The sequence below is a fragment of the Lycorma delicatula genome, chromosome 9 (assembly GCF_047948215.1).
Source record: "Lycorma delicatula isolate Av1 chromosome 9, ASM4794821v1, whole genome shotgun sequence".
In the NCBI taxonomy this organism is placed as follows: Eukaryota; Metazoa; Arthropoda; class Insecta; order Hemiptera; family Fulgoridae; genus Lycorma; species Lycorma delicatula.
The window spans coordinates 43,047,359-43,064,269 of NC_134463.1; the positions used below are offsets into that span (position 1 = coordinate 43,047,359).

General features: G+C 32.2%; 1 protein-coding gene across 1 annotated transcript in view; it reads right to left on the bottom strand.

The window, feature by feature from the left end:
- The window catches only part of LOC142330499 (multiple inositol polyphosphate phosphatase 1-like), a 461,575-nt gene that overhangs the window by 249,923 nt on the left and 194,741 nt on the right, over positions 1–16,911 (bottom strand). The gene's annotated exons all lie outside the window — the stretch shown is intronic.

The window sequence follows — 16,911 nt, forward strand, 5'->3', positions numbered from 1 at the left end:
CGGTTTTGTTGTTGTTGTTTACAATCAAGTTTTTAGCACTTAAATCTGCTCTTTTTCCTAAGCGATTGTGGCATCTGTCAGTATCACATGAATTCCCTGGCCGCTTACGAGCGGTGGCCAAGTTAAGTTTGGTCGGTGGGGCTGCCACCACACTACCCCCAAATATGCAAGGATTTTTCTTCGAGGTTTACTCTCCTAAGTTCATTGAGAAATTCTAGACTATCGAGAATTTCCTTCTCTTTCACCATCGAATTTAATTTTTACCTGTGTTCCTAGGCGGAGGTCCTTAGCGTTTATTATGCCACCCAAAGCCAGATGGATACAAGTTTTTTATTAGTCTGATACTACTCCTCCCCCTTCACACTTCAGCTTCTTCTTGAAAGAAGGGACCGGCTTACATTACAGCGATATTAAAAATACTAATGTAAGTGGTAAAGCTTCCGATTGGTGAAGAGTTTATAATGCATGAAAATTTTTGTTAGAGGTTTTGTTCTTAATGATTTTTATTTTATTTCAGTGCTAAATTTTTAAAAAATTATTTTTTAATTGGAAGAGAAATATACAAATTTTGAAAAATGATTGAAAGTTTTCCCCATTTCCGACTATGCTAAAGAGATACTTACTCGATTTGAGCTTACAAATACTCTTCAGATAAATATGTAAAAACTATTTTCTGGATTTTTGAATTTCAATTTTTAAGGAGTATGACGGTGTACGGCGCGTCGGTTCAACCAGCCACTCTGCTACTGTAACTATCTGTGCTACGCAGTTGGCTGTACCTGTGGTTACTTGGCGAAGAAACATAAAAAAAGTAAAAAAATAGAAACAAAATACGGTCACTTCCTAGTAGTGAGACAACCACTAACGGTAACGCTAAGAACCGGGAAAATTACATTTTTGTCCGTACGAAGGACAGGCAACCAGTTATAACTACTATTTTTAAGATGGAGGACATTTTTGAAATTCGCATTCTTCAGATCACTCAAAGTTCGTGTCCTGTACTGACCAAACTGTTGCTCTGAAGAAAGTACAATACACTGGTAGATGTTATTAATTGAATAGACTAATTTTTATCATTATTATTCTTACAAGCATGAGTTTAATGAATACAAGGGGAATCTAGGGGCCAGAACCTACTGGCTAGTGATTTTATAATGTAACTTTAAATCGATCGAATCAATTATGAAATACAAACGGAAAATTATTTCGGAAGTGATTTTAGATAACGAATTTAGTAAACGATTTTAGATATCGGTTTCTGAATCCTGAGTCCCGTAGAGGAAGACACCCGCCGCGTGACTATCCCGGTTATTATACTACCAACTCCGTTCGTAGCCCAGATGGGTTTTACCGAAGGTCGTCTTTTAGACCCTCTAAACTTGATAACACAACACAGTCATCTGTTTGATCTCTGTCAAGATGCCACCGATGCAAATGCCTCGACAGATATTTCCATAAGTGTATTTACTCTAACTACTATCGCCTACGTATGACTTCTTCCAACCACCACCACCACCTCCTACCATAACTTACAACCCTCAACTATCAAATTAACCAATTCGCGGCAGCGCGATTCCCGCGCCTTCCTCTAACACCGAAGGTTTCACACTGTTGCAGTGTTCTGGCTGTATTTCATTATGTGATAATAGTGAACCGAATATGTATCTTTACCTCATATAAAACTTAATAACCCGTTGTATGATCCCATTTTAGGGAAAGATTTATATTAAATTTTGTGCTTTAATAGAAAATCTGTTTAATGATATTACGAGTAGAAGAAAACTAATAAAATGTAAATGTAATACCATCTTACCCGCTTGTCTGTCCGACAAACGGACAAACGCTGAATAGTCAAGGTAATTCAGAAAAACTAAGCAAAATCTAAATCATAGTTACTTTGGGTAAGGCCGTATACCTTTGTTCTCTTGTCCGATCGGAGCCAAAATTATAACTTATGTTGATGAATATTTTTTTCAGAACTTAATAAGGTTTTAGTAATTAATTCGTTTTGAAAACTTAACATAAACTGTAAAAAAAAAGAAAAGTTAATTATTAATACCTATATGCCGATCCATTAAAAATTTCAGTTCGGTAAACAATGCGAATATTATTACTACCGCTGTACCAAATTTCAGTTTCCTTCGATATCCCCGCAAAAAGTTGATATTCCTACAATTAAGCTAAATACTCCTCCCCATGTATTTTTCTTTCTTTTCTCTGTTTAGCCTCCGGTGATTACCTTTCAGATAATACTTCAGAGAATGAATGAGGATGATATGTATGAGTGTAAATAAAGTGTAGTCTTGTACAGTTTCAGTTTGACCATTCCTGAGTGTGTGGTTAATTGAAAACCCAACCACCAAAGAACACCGGTATCAACGATCTAGTATTCAAATCTGTGTAAAAATAACAGACTTTACTAGAGCTTGAACGCTGGAACTCTCGACTTCCAAATCAGTTGATTTGGGAAGACGCGTTCGCCACTAGACGAAGCCGGTGGGTTTCGTCTAATTACCATGTCTAATTAAATATTATGACATCAACGTCCTGTTTAGAGAGATAGTTGAGAAAAATTCCAAGTTTTAATGTCCAGACAGACGGAAATATTTATCAAAACATAGGCCAACAAACAATTAAAGTACGTTCGTACATACATCCTTCTGAAATTTTCCATTTGGTTTTTGTATTTTTCGGTTGAAAGGGATCGTGAAATGTCGACATTTGCAAACGTACCTACAAATTGTGACGCTAACTATACTTTCCCTTATAAGTATTGAAGCAGGTGTCATCGCTTGCCGGAGTAAAAATAGGATAAAAAATAAAAAAAATACGTGCTTTAAGAAGAATTGCTTAACTGATGTAATATATAGACCGGATTCATCAGGATCTCATTATATTGTATGTTAGATATGGAATTTTTTAGCGGCGTGTGTCTGCTAATCTCAAAAAGATTTCTTAGTTAAATATTGTGTAGCTTACCGGGCTGGTCTAGTGGTTAACTCATCGTCGCAAATCAGTTGTTTAACAGCTGATTTTCGAAGTCGAATATTCTGAGGTTCAAATCTTAGTAAATATTAGTCGCTTTTATACGGATTTGGATACTAGACAGTGGATACAGTGTTCTCTGGTGGTTGGGATTGAATTAACCAATCGTCTCAAGAATGATCGGCCTGTCTGTACAAGACTATACTTTATTTACATGTTATACAAATCAACCTCATCACATTGGTCGGTTGGGGGTGGGTTGCTTATTGTTCTCTAGTTGAACAGATTGTAACGTACACGTTAGGGGAAAAAATGGAATTATTTAATGAAATAATTAAAGTTATGTAGATAGATTTTGTTTCACTAGGTTACTGACATTTACAAATTTATAATTTAATGGAAATATTATGTACGTCAAATTTAGTCTTAATATAAAATGAATATTTCCATGAAAATATTTTTAAAAAACCGCATTAAGAAAATATTTCAAATCAAGAAATATTAAAGAGTAAAGGCTTTTAAATGGAATGGGTACCTTGCAAAATGGATTTCAACTTAAAATTATTTAAATAATCTTTTTTTACAATTTATAATTTAATTAAAAATAGAGTGAGATGAGCAAACAGTTTTTAACAATGGTTTGAAAACCTTTTAATGTAGAAAATGTTGATGCAAAAAACCCTCATTAACTTCTTTTCTGAAGCAAAATATAGCTAGAAATATATTCATTTTTTGGGGAGGGGGTGAAATTAAATAATTTTTGTTTATTTATGATCTTGATAAAAAAAGTTTTAACTTATGTAAGAAAGTATTTTTGTTTAATTGCGCCAGTAAAGATTTTCATCACCGTTTACAGTAATTATATGATGTTTTAAAACACTATGGAATTTCATGAGAAGATTTCTTCGACAGATCGTTCGTATGATGTTTCGAAAGTCTCCCAATATTTTACGCTGCTTTGTTAACTGGCTGCATCCATTCGTGCATTGAGCTTAACCGTAGCTCGTTATACTCAGAATCTATCCGGTACGGCTCGATCCAACAGGACATGGAACGCGGGGGGTAGTATGGCGACCGGAAGGTCACTAGGCGGGTGTCTTCGCCTACGGGGTTGGGATGTATGGAAGCGATATGTTGGCAGGATGGAGACTGCACCGCCTAGGGCATGGATCCCATGCAGCCGTCAGGTGTAGCGGCATCTCGACGATCGTTGAAGAAAGTAAACGTCACGCAGAACTCTGAGATGGAGCTGAGTGGGAGTAGGAGGTCTGTCCGCTTCTCCCTTGTAGACCAGACCGGAGTCTGTAAATTAACCTAAAGTCAGGTGTATGAACTGGACTTCACTAAGGGAACTAGGACTAAATTTCGTTGTTGCGAACAACATTTTTGGAGGTATGTTGTTTTTTAATTTGTCTCGAAATTTTGAGACATTTACAAGAAAGTGGCTCAATAAAAGTAGAACTAGGCGCGGGGTTCGTGCTTCCGCGAATTCGGTTAGCTATTTCAAAGGGCAACGATGTAGGACATTCAAGATGTTCGGACGAGGCCTACAGCGAAAGCAAAAAGCTGAGTTTAAAAATCACCGCTGTAAATGTCTACCGAGGCCTTTACATTGGTGACATCCCAACGAGGCCTGGCTTAATACTATGAGATGTAAAAATTTAAAAGGCGAAAGATGATTCCCGTTAAAGTACATCAGAGCTAGGAACGGAGGGAGGTGTTGTGGCGACCGGAAGCGTCACAAGGCGGATGTCTTTCCCCTACAGGGTTGGGATGTATGGAAGAGTTACAAGAGAAAACGTAAACAGGGTAGGAAATATAGGTCTTCGGTACGTAGCATGCGGGCGAAAAAATGTTATCCCCGGATCCCGTTTTCGTTCCATATATATTTTAGATATACAGGTGTAAGTGGATTCAAATCTTCGGAAGCTTAGCATAAGGAGTGGAATTCTTCAATCGAGAGAAAAGGTAACGGAAAACCGTATTGTTTAACACTTTTCTTAGCGCGTCTTTTGTGTCGTTACGCGTGCGACTTTTTTATTGTGTCAAGTTACCCGAAACTATTTCTATTACAGCACTATAGACAGATTGATTACAGTAAAGTTTGATTTCTATAAATCTAAGTCACTCGGTCATTGTATTTAATATCTGTAGAATAAAATTACTGTTTTTTTTTTTGTAAGCGTAAATTGATTTTTATTAACACACGTGATGACAATTGTAAATTACAGGGACAGTTCAGTATATAATCCTTTAAAATGACAAGCAATTTTTTGTTAAAGCTGATGATTTAGCAGTTTTTTCTTTTATAATTTATTAATGCAACAGTTCAAGAACAATACGATATAATTAATTATTCTACTGTCCTTAATGAGTTGAAAAATAGTACAAAATTTCATAACGTAAATATTATATTTGAATGTCATCTTAATTAATATTTATTAACATCGATTGTTTTTTTTTTTTAATAGAAATAAAGGATAATGGCGTGTGCACCCAAGTACCACGCGCATCCAGATTTGGAAAATTGAAAAAAGTAAAAAACTTGTTAATTTTGGGATTTTATTTTTAAAAATCATCATATAAGATGAATGTATAACAAGAGTATTTGTTATTTGCATAATGTCAGTAAATTAGTCTATACTATAAATATTTAATTAAAATTATAATTATAGTAGCTAATTACATTAATTAATTTCAACAGTGTCTGAGTTTCTGTCATACGTAAAATTCCAGTTTTCTTCGAAACAATTTAACATAAATAGTCATCTTCACAGCAATCGAGGGCGTTCGAAGTACACATTTTTTGAACAATTTTTTTAATCAAATCATCTGGTACTTCTGACCAAACCACAGTAATCCACTTACAAATTTGTATCAAAAACAGTGTTGATGTCTCGTGTGTGGCGTCTTGGGGAATCGGTTTACGGAGTTTGGTTTAAAAAGTCGGTACACTTAGACATCTAGAGGTAGAAGAATAGATGTCATTCCACAGATCACACTTTCCATCGGTCAGTCTTTACATGATCGATCGTATGACCCCTAAATATATCTGTGAAAAATATGAAAAATGTTTTCGTAATAAAGCGTGAAGTTGACTCTTCCTGAGGCATTTGATGGGATGAATTCATTATACATCCATGCCTTTCTTGGGCTCTTTCGACGATATTAGGTGGATATTTTTAACTTTTTGTTAGATGTATCTTTTACAAATTATTTATAGAGGTAATTTTTTATCATCCGAAAGTCTGTCGGCATCATCGAACGGCATTGTTTTTCATAACCGACAGTTCGTATCCGAATATTATTTCTACCTTCACTTTCAATTGTTGTCGATGGTATTTCGGAAGTAACCTGTGTCCGATGCGCAATCCCGATTTGATCTAGGAAATAATTTCACGATTTCTATACTCCTTTGTTTAAGCAACATTACATAACATTCCTGCAACGTTGAATGAACGTAGTCTCTTTTTATCACCCGTTCTGTAGTTTTACTGTACAGGAATCTTTTACCTACGATCGTTATCATAATGAAAACTGATCTTAAATAATTACAAAATAATCGATAAAATGTTTTCGTACATAATAAGAATAGCTTGTGTAAGGGAAATGCAAAGGACTTCCGGATAAGTGTGGCCACGTCGTAAATAAGAATTTAATTTTCTAAAGTTGATGTTCGTGGCGGAGTGGTAGCGTGTCTCGACCTTTCATCCGGATGTTCCCGGGTTCGAATCTCGGTCAGGCGTGGCATTTTTCACACGGTACAAAATTCCATATTCCACGCACAAGCTTCAAGCTTATTTGGCGATATAAAAAAATTTTTTTTGTTTTATCTAAGTCATTTTATTTCGCTTGGATGTAGGTTCGTAGTTAAAACAAAGAAGTCTGTGCTACAGTTCTTTACGGACAGATTAATTATAAAAGTTAAACGATTACATCATCATCATTACTGTGAAACCTTAAAATCGATGTACTAAACGCAGGCTAATCTCGCAACCGTCATTCCGGATAAAATGATGCTCGTGGTACGTCGGTGTATACGGTAGATTTAATTTTAATCCGTAGATTTCGATTTAATCCGTGAGTTTGACTTAATGTGGGTGCATCGAAAGTGAACCACCGGGTTGGTTTAGTGGTGAACGCGTCTTCCCAAATCAGCTGATTTAGAAGTCGAGAGTTACACCGTTCAAGTCCTAATAAAGTCATTTATTTTAACACGGATTTGAATACTAGATCATGGATACCGGTGTTCTTTGGTGGTTGGGTTTCAATTAATCACACATCTCAGGAATGGTCGAACTGAGACTGTATAAGACTACACTTCATTTACACTCATACATATCATCCTCATTCATCCTCTGAAGTATTATCTGAACGGTAATTACCGGAGGCTAAACAGGAAAAAGAAAGGTAGAAAGGGTGCATCGAAAGTGAGATGCACCTTCGTCAGCTTTTTGTAAAACTTAGCCGCGATTAAAACTCCAACATTGTAGTTAACTCTTACAGAAATAATCATTTTTTTTGAGATGACTGCTTTGGTAATTTTGCCATATCAGAATTGAGATTTGTAGCGCATGAAAAATGCCATCCTGACCGAGATTCGAACTCAGGACCTCCGGATCGGAGATCGGCGAAATAATTTTAATAATAGGTTATGTTGCAACAAAAAGGAATAGATAAACTGAGAAATCGCCAGGCCCGCAGTCAAGAATTCATTTTTACGTTACATATAGGTATTCGTTAGATTACACAAAATTGTGGATTTTCACAACCGCTCGTAAAAATATATTTTTTACCCGATGGCGCAAGTGTGGAAGTAGAGGAGTGTCTTTTGACGATCTTGTATGTATTTTTATACGATACTTTATTTCTCTAGATGGAAATAACAGTTTTCAATAAATACGTATCGAATGATCAATTTGATTTCTGCGAGTCACATTGAGCGAGATGAAAAATGATCAAAACCATAATTATTCAGCGGGGTAAAGGGTTCCTCAACGGTGTTATGCTTGAAACAAATAATTAAATTAATTATTTATCGTTTAGACTTCACGTGGTGAAAATTACCAAAAGTAATTGAATAGTTTAGAATACGTCATGAACATGTAGTTTTGAATTTACAAATCGCTGGGAATTTTATTCTTAAAGTTATAAAAAGAAAAGTTATTTAATTTTAAAAGAAAAGTTATGGTTAATTTTATTTTTAGAGTTAAAAAAGGATCTGAGTAAAATGTCAAAGAAAAAACATAATTGTTTTAATAACAATTATTAATTTTCTTTAACGTTTTTTCTTTAACGTACATTTAGATTTACATTTACATTTACACTTAAATTCCTGTAAATGGACCTGAAGAAACTTCAATAATAGTATTATTTTATTTAGTTTATTATTTTATTAATAGTTTTATTTATTCAGTATTATTTTTTTAGGGTTTCCATGACATTTTAGATTAACTATAATTTTATTACACACACGTCGCCAGCATTTTTTATGCTACTTTTTGTACACTATTCATAATTATGTATCATTAAAGATCGGTGTTTTTTTCTGTTTTTAGTTTTGGATTACATTTATTTAACCTTGATCAATATTAATATGACGTCGATTATTGTGTAATGTAATGGACGATGCATATTTTATGTTTAGTGTTTCCTTTATCCGACGCTTTTCTCGCATGGCGCAGACATCTAGTTTGCGAGAAACACTTCGCCTGAATAACAATATATCTATATCATGTAGCGGATCGGATCTCTTGATCGTTTAAAAACATACCGGTTGTTCTGTGTTTCGAATTTTTTAGATTATTCGGATATTTTTGTTAAAAAATCCGGATTAGATCTTTCATCCGGTTCGATAACAATAGACAAATATAAAACTATTAAATGCTTAATAATTTATTTAACACTTAAAATTACATACAGGCGTAAAAAATGATATACATATATAAGTTTGTGTGTGTATACTTGTGCGCGTAAATATAAATCGGAGAGGCACAACTTTTTGAATTTGGAAAATATTACCCTTTAATTATTACTGGTCTTTAGGATTGTGAATAGAGAAATTATAGTTTTCTGTCTTTTTTTAATTTTATTATAAAAGAATTCTAAATTTAATAAAAAGATTTTAGACAGAATATCTTCCAAATAACATGAAAATTAAATTGGTTCTTGCTAATCTTTTTAACTAAAAGAATTTAATTTGAAGCTAAAAAATATTTTTGAAGAGGGTGAGGCACTTGAAGGAATATTTTTTGATCTTTTTTTAATGTCTTGAAATAAAAGATGAGACGTTTAAGGGACTGAAGATCAAAATTCGTTCATTTTCCAATTACATTAATTTTAATCTTGGATACGAATTTTTAAAATAGTTGTGTTATTTCTAGTTATAAAAAAATCTGAAATGGACACCACGTGACTTCCTTATACGCCTATTAAATTACATATACACATTTAAAAAAAAGTACGTACAATTTTATTTCATTAATAACTTCTGATATATTTTTTTAATTGTTATTGAATTATTATTTATTGTAAAACTTTTTTTATAATCAGAGGTTAATAACTATTAATAAATGAATATATTTAAATTAAAAAGAAAAAAGAGTTAAAAAAAGGAGATAAAGTGTGATTAACCGATATGCCTTTCCCTTGTAAGATACAAATATTTCATTAATTAAATTTTATTTGGCTATAACTCTGAAACCAATGAAAATAATTACTACTTATGACATATCGTTGAAAAGCTCTCAATGAGTACTTATTACTGAAGTTAAAAAAAAGTCCAAAATCCAAATTTGTTTGGAGATTTTGGGCTTTTTTCGATACCTTTGGTTCATTCGATTGCAGTCAAAAGGGGAGGTGGACCACTAGATGTTACAACAGTCCTAAATCTAAAATTTCAACATCCTACGGCTAATCGTTATTGAGTTATGGGAGATACATAACAGACGTCACGCCGAAACTATTCAAAATAAATTCAGGGTTGGTCAAAATGTATATTTCCGATGAAATCTAAAAACCAAAATTTCGTGCAAGGAATTAAAAACTAAAAACCACTCTGCATTCAACACTTTTAGGAAACTCAGCATTGCGTAACAAATGAATTGCAGTTATTTTGTAGGAGTACAGTTCTAAATGTTTAGTCAAAATTAGTTAACTGTCCTTAATAATCCTTCAGATTTTTGCTTATTGTGCCAGTTTTCTGATAGATTTTTTTTTGGACTTTAAACTATAAGATTATAAATATCTTTCAACATTTTCTCTGTCAATATAAATGGTCTTTCTTACTAGAGCATGTCTTTGGTAGATCCTGTTTCTCAGAGCTTATCGATCGAATTTCGTCCAGCATTGCGATGTGGAACAATGTGTGGAAATCTTTAATTCCGGGTTCCCGGGTTTTAAGTTAAAAACATAATTTTTCATTTTTATCATAATTTGCAATTAATGATAACGATAATATTACTATTACACATAAAATTAAATTTTTGGATGTTTTACTAGATGTCAAGTTCTCTTAAGATGATCAAATTGATATCGTTTGCAACAAAATTAAACCGTACTATTTTGCCTTGAAGCGCCTTAATAAAATACTAACATTGTCATCATTGTTAAATATCTATTACTTAATTTTATATATATTATATATATATACATATATAGAAGCACTTAATAAATTATGTTTATTATTATTTTTTTTAATGTTTTACGGTTGAACAGTTATTTAAGAGATACTGCAGACCACTTTTGAAACTCATGTAAAACATTAAACTGGGCGCCATTTTAGTTAGGGTTGTTTTTGTCCGAAGGTTTTCCCGCATTAATTTTTTTACTGACTATTTGAAGAAAAGTATGGCATTACTTTCGGTCGCACGGTGGTGGTGGTGGTTTCGGTGGTGTTAATGAAATTGAATTTTCTTTACGTTTTGAGGTATGAGGAGTACAAAAACACCATTCACTTAAAATGTAATTTCCTTATTATATATATATATATATATATATATGTGTGTGTGTGTATTATAATGATATATATCATTGTTTCACATGAAAGTACAACAAAATTGTTGTTGTGGGATGTTGTTCGTAGATAGTTTACATCAGTTTTCCCAGAATTAAATTCTCTTCAGTTTAACTAATATGTTTTATTTGTTTTTTGCCAACTTAAACTTATTTAACGCTAAAGCTAAAAACCTGTGTTTTTCAACTAAATTTTTCTGTTTATTACACACTATTTCGTAGAAAATAATGATTTTAAAATTTTTTAGTCAAAAACCATAAGATGTGCGAACTAACTCAAAATCCATAAAAGCGAACTAAGTTCGCCCTTTAAACCTTACCAATATTTCAGTAGGATGCGGAGGAGCAGAAATCGGGGAAAAATTTTTTACTAGCCGTAACTCGCTAACGATCATTTTCGGACCCACGTTTATATGAACTTTTTTCATTATTTTAATAGAAGAAATACGCCTAAGAAGTTTAACAGAATCCTCTCGATACAGTTTGTATATAGTTATAAAGGATCCTGGACCTTTTATATTCAAATCTTGATTCTTTTACTTAAAATGAACCTTTTTTTTATAGTACGGTTTTTATGTATGGTTTTTCTAAGTATATTTTTTATGTATATGTATAACATTTTGAGGATCGAAAATCTCAAAAACGTCTAGATCAATTTCATTGAAATTTAGATTTGCTGTAGTACTGTAAATTGATGAAGATTGGTTGAATCGTTGATCGAAGTTACGTTCAATTCAAGGTCGATAACAAACAACGTAACCTCAGTTTGAGATTATATTGATTTTGTATTGGTGTATTTTTCATACGTGCTTATGCAGTGAGTCACAGTGGTGAGTGAGTTGAAACTTGATGTTTGTGTAGCGTCTATTAGTTAAATGAAAGTATGTAATGCGTTGTACTCTGTAAATCAGTGCTTTTCTGACTGCGAAATAGTGGCGTTGGAAACTAAAAGTCTTATTTGGTAGAACTTTGCAAGATTTTTTTTCTATTTAAGTCCTATAAAATGATCAGTCAAAATCTTACCCTTTCCGTTTAAAAGTTTTAAGTTGCCTAATATGTTTGGAGTATTGTGATTTCTTTCCGAAAAATACATGGTTTCGAGTTAATATGTGCTAAATTTCACTTTTCTGAGTTTGAAATTTGTTAAATTTGTGTAACAGTTTAACCAAACTTTATATAAAGTTCTTTTTTCTATAAAAATTTCTTCTCTTCACTGTTTATGTTGGTTTTGTTTTATATATACTCGAGTTTATTTTTAGATATACTTGTGAAAAACAAAGAATGTTTCATTTAGGCAATTTTTTTAATGCACCACCGAATATTGTACAAATTTTATTTTCAGCTAAAGATACAATATTTACCTGTTTACAAAAATTTCATCGGTTTGAAATTTATGCATTTATCCGATGTTATTGTTTGGTTTGATGTATTTTTATCGTAAAATCCATAAAGATCGGTGAGTTGTGTAATGTAATAATGTAGTGTGTAATGTAGTATGGTAAACATATGGTGGATGTAATTGTGTAACCTGCTTATAGTGTAAAGAAAGTTTATAGTTTACAAAAAAGAAATTAAATTAATTATTTTTGGGAGGAACTATAAATTTTCGTAGAGACTTTATTTGACGTTAATTTCGGTCGGAAATTAAAACAATAATGTTTTAAATTTCCATCCAAATAGACATTTTTAATGAATGGAACTGCAAAAAACGTAAAACATCCTAAAGTGGGGTGTTTTTTTTTTTTATGTAAGTTAATTACTGCATATATTTAATTATGTGGCTAAATAACTGACTATTCATTAAAAATGTTATGTAATTATTAAGTTCATTGTTTATTATTTACTTTTTCTCATTGTTTCTTTTCCTTTTTATACTAGTAACAATGAACATATAAAAAAAATAATTCCTGAACAATTTTTTTTAATATTTATTCTGGTTTTTTCATGTAATTATTCACGCATTGAGATAAATCTGTTTTTATTATTAGTTTTGAAATTATGAAATCATTTGTGATTGATAACAATAATTATTTTCTGTTATATAATGGATAACAATAGGCTGTTGCATTAAGCGATGTACATTTCATTTCTGCAAAAAAGTATTGTACCATTGATTATTATATATATTGTACCGTTGTTATTTTTGTAATTTTCCTTTATTATAATGTAGAATATGTAAAAGAAAAAATATTTTACGTTAAACGTTTTAGGTACTCTACTTAGTTTTTTCCTCGCCGTTTTAAGGTCTTTCTAGTAAAAAAATATATACAACAAAAATTTTAAAATTAATATTATAAATTACAAAAGTGTGTGTCCGCGTTTGTTTTGTGCAATCTCTCTTGGACTGGAGAAGACAATGAAATTTGATGTGTTGATATTTATAGATTATGGTTCATTGATATTATTGAGTTTTTTATGAAAATCAGAGATGAAGCTTAAGTTACCAATTCGCTTTAAAAAGACGTGTTTTAATGAAAACATCACTTGGTCGTCTAAAATACGTAGTTTGATGAAAATTCTCTTGGAATTTTTTTAAAGACTATCTGTAGTGTTCTGTTATTTTTATCTTTTGAAAATAAAAATAACTCAAGGTTTTATATTTAATGAGACTTTATAATTAAAATATATTCAAATATTGTCAAGAGTTCGATAACTAAAGAGACAACTGGCAACAGCGGAAAAACTATTTAACAAAATAAATTGAAACTATCTGGCGTTCAGTTTGGCATCTCTAAAATAGAAAATATCAGACGTTCGAAAAGATTTTCGTTATTATAACCTCTTTTGTTTATTTCAAAATGTCATATCCGCTTCAAATATGTACTGTGGAAGAACAACGTTGTGTGATAAGCTTTTTGTTTTCTGAAAGTGTAAAACAAGCTGAAATTCACACGTTAAAACAGTAAAGTAAAAAGCCGATTAACTGTAAAACGTTTTATAAATGTATAAAATTATTTAAATCGAGCACCGATATCGATTATTTAGGTGTCACCGATTTTCATCGTAGCGAAAGACCGGTGAAAGTTTCGATTGACGGTTTGCAAAACAGTATAATTATTCTATCTAGGAGGGTAGATATATAAAAATCTAGGAAATTCTTGAAATTTGAAGTGCTAATATCAACACTGTTCTTTCCATTTTTCATTTAATAAATCTATAAGCTTGATGATAAATCGATAAGCTTGATGCCTGTACGTAGAAATTTAGCGTATGAAAAATGCCATGCCTGGTCGGAATTTGAACCCGGGGGACCTCCAGTTGAAAGGCCGAGACGCTACCACTCCGCTACGGAGATCGGCAAGAAAGATCGGAGTTACTGCAAGAAGTGTTCGAAGTGGATTCTAAGACGACTGAAAATCATGATAGCCGTATACAATATTTGGACGAAACGTCGGTTTTTAGGAAAGAGAATTTTTTAAATTGTGTACTAACTTGTGATGAAGTTTGGGTTAATTATATTGAACCAGAATTCAAACGTTAGAATATGAAACGAAAACATTTGAATACGCCGTTTAGGGAAAAATTCAAATTTTTATACTAGAAAATAAAGTGAACACAGCAATAAGGAAAAACCGTCCTGATTTTCTCTCAAAATGCGTAATTTAATCTGTTAGCGCCTCTCTCCTTGATTGTTAAAAAAACAGAGGAAGGTATTATATTATTATAAAGAGTGAATCAAAAGTATTGAACTCCCTTTAAAACCGTTCCAGATAGAATATTGTAACTTTCAGGATAAGGTATCGGTCAATTGCTTTACCTATTGACGAGAAATGAAATTTTAATCTCTTCTTGGAGGATAGCACAGCGTTTGTAACTCAAATATGGTAGCACCTTTTGTGTGATCTATCATTTTCAAGGTATCTTTAAGACAAGAAAAATGGTATAAAAAAAAAGTTGGTGCAATTTTGTACTCAAAATTACAGCGGAATAAAGTCTGGATTTTGATAAAGATTACGTTGATAATTTAAGGAACTTATCGCAAAAAAAAAATTATAAAAATTTGATTAAATGAATAGTATCGAATAAATTTATTTAAAAAAAATTATTAAACATGACGTTTGCTTATTTACTTGCATTTCATTTTAATAAATGTTCAAATGTCCTCCTTCTGTTCTTTGACAATGTGCCAGTCGATTGTAAAAGATGATACTGCATTATTCAATGATTCCCTAGTAATATTTTTTGCTGATTCTCGAATTCTGTTTTGTAAATTATCGATATCATGAGGCTTATTATGATAAATAGTACTTTTTAAGTGGCCCCATAGAAAGTAATCCGATGGTGACAAGACGGGTGATCTCGCTGGGGCCATTCTATTTGACCCTTTCGGCCAATCCATCTTCCAGGAAAAATGGATATAAAATTTCTCATACTTGAAGATCGAAATGAGACGGGGCACCATGTTGTTGATACCAAATATTTTGGAAGTTGGGGGCAACAACGTTTTGAATGTTTGGAACGATGTTGGAGAAGCAAAGCTTGAGATTTCACTGCGTTTAAATTTCCATCAATAAATTTAGGCCATGTCAATCGTCCACCTACAATACCTATACATACGTTGACTGGATACTGTGTATGTGCCTCACGATACCATTGTGGATTAATATCAGTTCACTATCGACAATTATGGCGATTTACATTGCCGTTTAAAAAAAAAATGTGTCCTCATCACATATAACCTACCAATATTGGTACTATGGAATGTGGCCTCATCACATCTTACCAACGTTTTATTTATACCATTTTTCTTGTCCTAAAAAGACCATTAATATGATAGACCACACAAAATGTTAACATTTATAATATTTGAGTTACAATCGCTGGGCCACCTTCCAAGAAAGAGTTGAAATTTTATTTCTCCTTAATAGGTAAAATACTTGACCGATACCTTATCCTGAACTTTACGGTATTCTATCTGGAACGGTTTTAAATTTGAGGGATTTTTCATACTTTTGATCACTCTATATAACACACAGGAAGTTGGGTTGGAAGGTGTTGCTACATCCACTTAATAGTCCCGATGTCGCACCATCAAATATTTGTGTTTGTTTGGCTCTCCCAAAGAATCTTTACGTGGATGGTTTTCTACATTTCTAGAATTTAATTTTATAATTTCATTAATATTAAAATTACGATAAACTGATTTCTACGAATGATTTAGCGTAGTAAATGTATTTTATCGAGGTAATTTGGTGAATACTAGTATCGTACTTTCTTTCTTTTTCCTGTTTAGCCTCCGGTAACTACCGTTTAGATAATTCTTCAGAGGATGAATGAGGATGATATGTGTGAGTGTAAATGAAGTGTAGTCTTGTACATTCTCAGTTCGACCATTCCTGAGATGTGTGGTTAATTGAAACCCAACCACCAAAGAACATCAGTATCCACGATCTAGTATTCAAATCTGTATAAAAATAACTGACTTTACTAGGACTTGAACGCTGGAACTCTTGACTTCCAAATCATACTTAACATATTATATACGTAACAGATGCCTGGAGTATAGGCAACTATTCAATCGTAGCTGTTGTAATGTAGGCTGATGTCAGTGTGGAGCATTATGTTGGAATTTTTATTCTTGTTTCTTTATTATTCACGTACACATCGCACTCTTGTAGTGTGTTAACCGGATAAATATAAATTTAAGTATGAAAACTATTATCCTCTAATGTAAATTAAATTAAACGCAAAACAAAAATGTTAAAAAATGCAGTGTATTTTAAAATTAGCTTACATAATTATATTTCCATTGTATGCAATTTATTCTAAAAAATTTTAGATAGCCTTCGGTATGCTTAATTTTTTGTGATGTAACAATATTTTATGTATAATCTATTTTCTTTTTGTATTATTTAAAAAAAAAGTTTGTATTTCTCCTATCTTAAAACCTGTGATACAGTTATTAGTTTTATC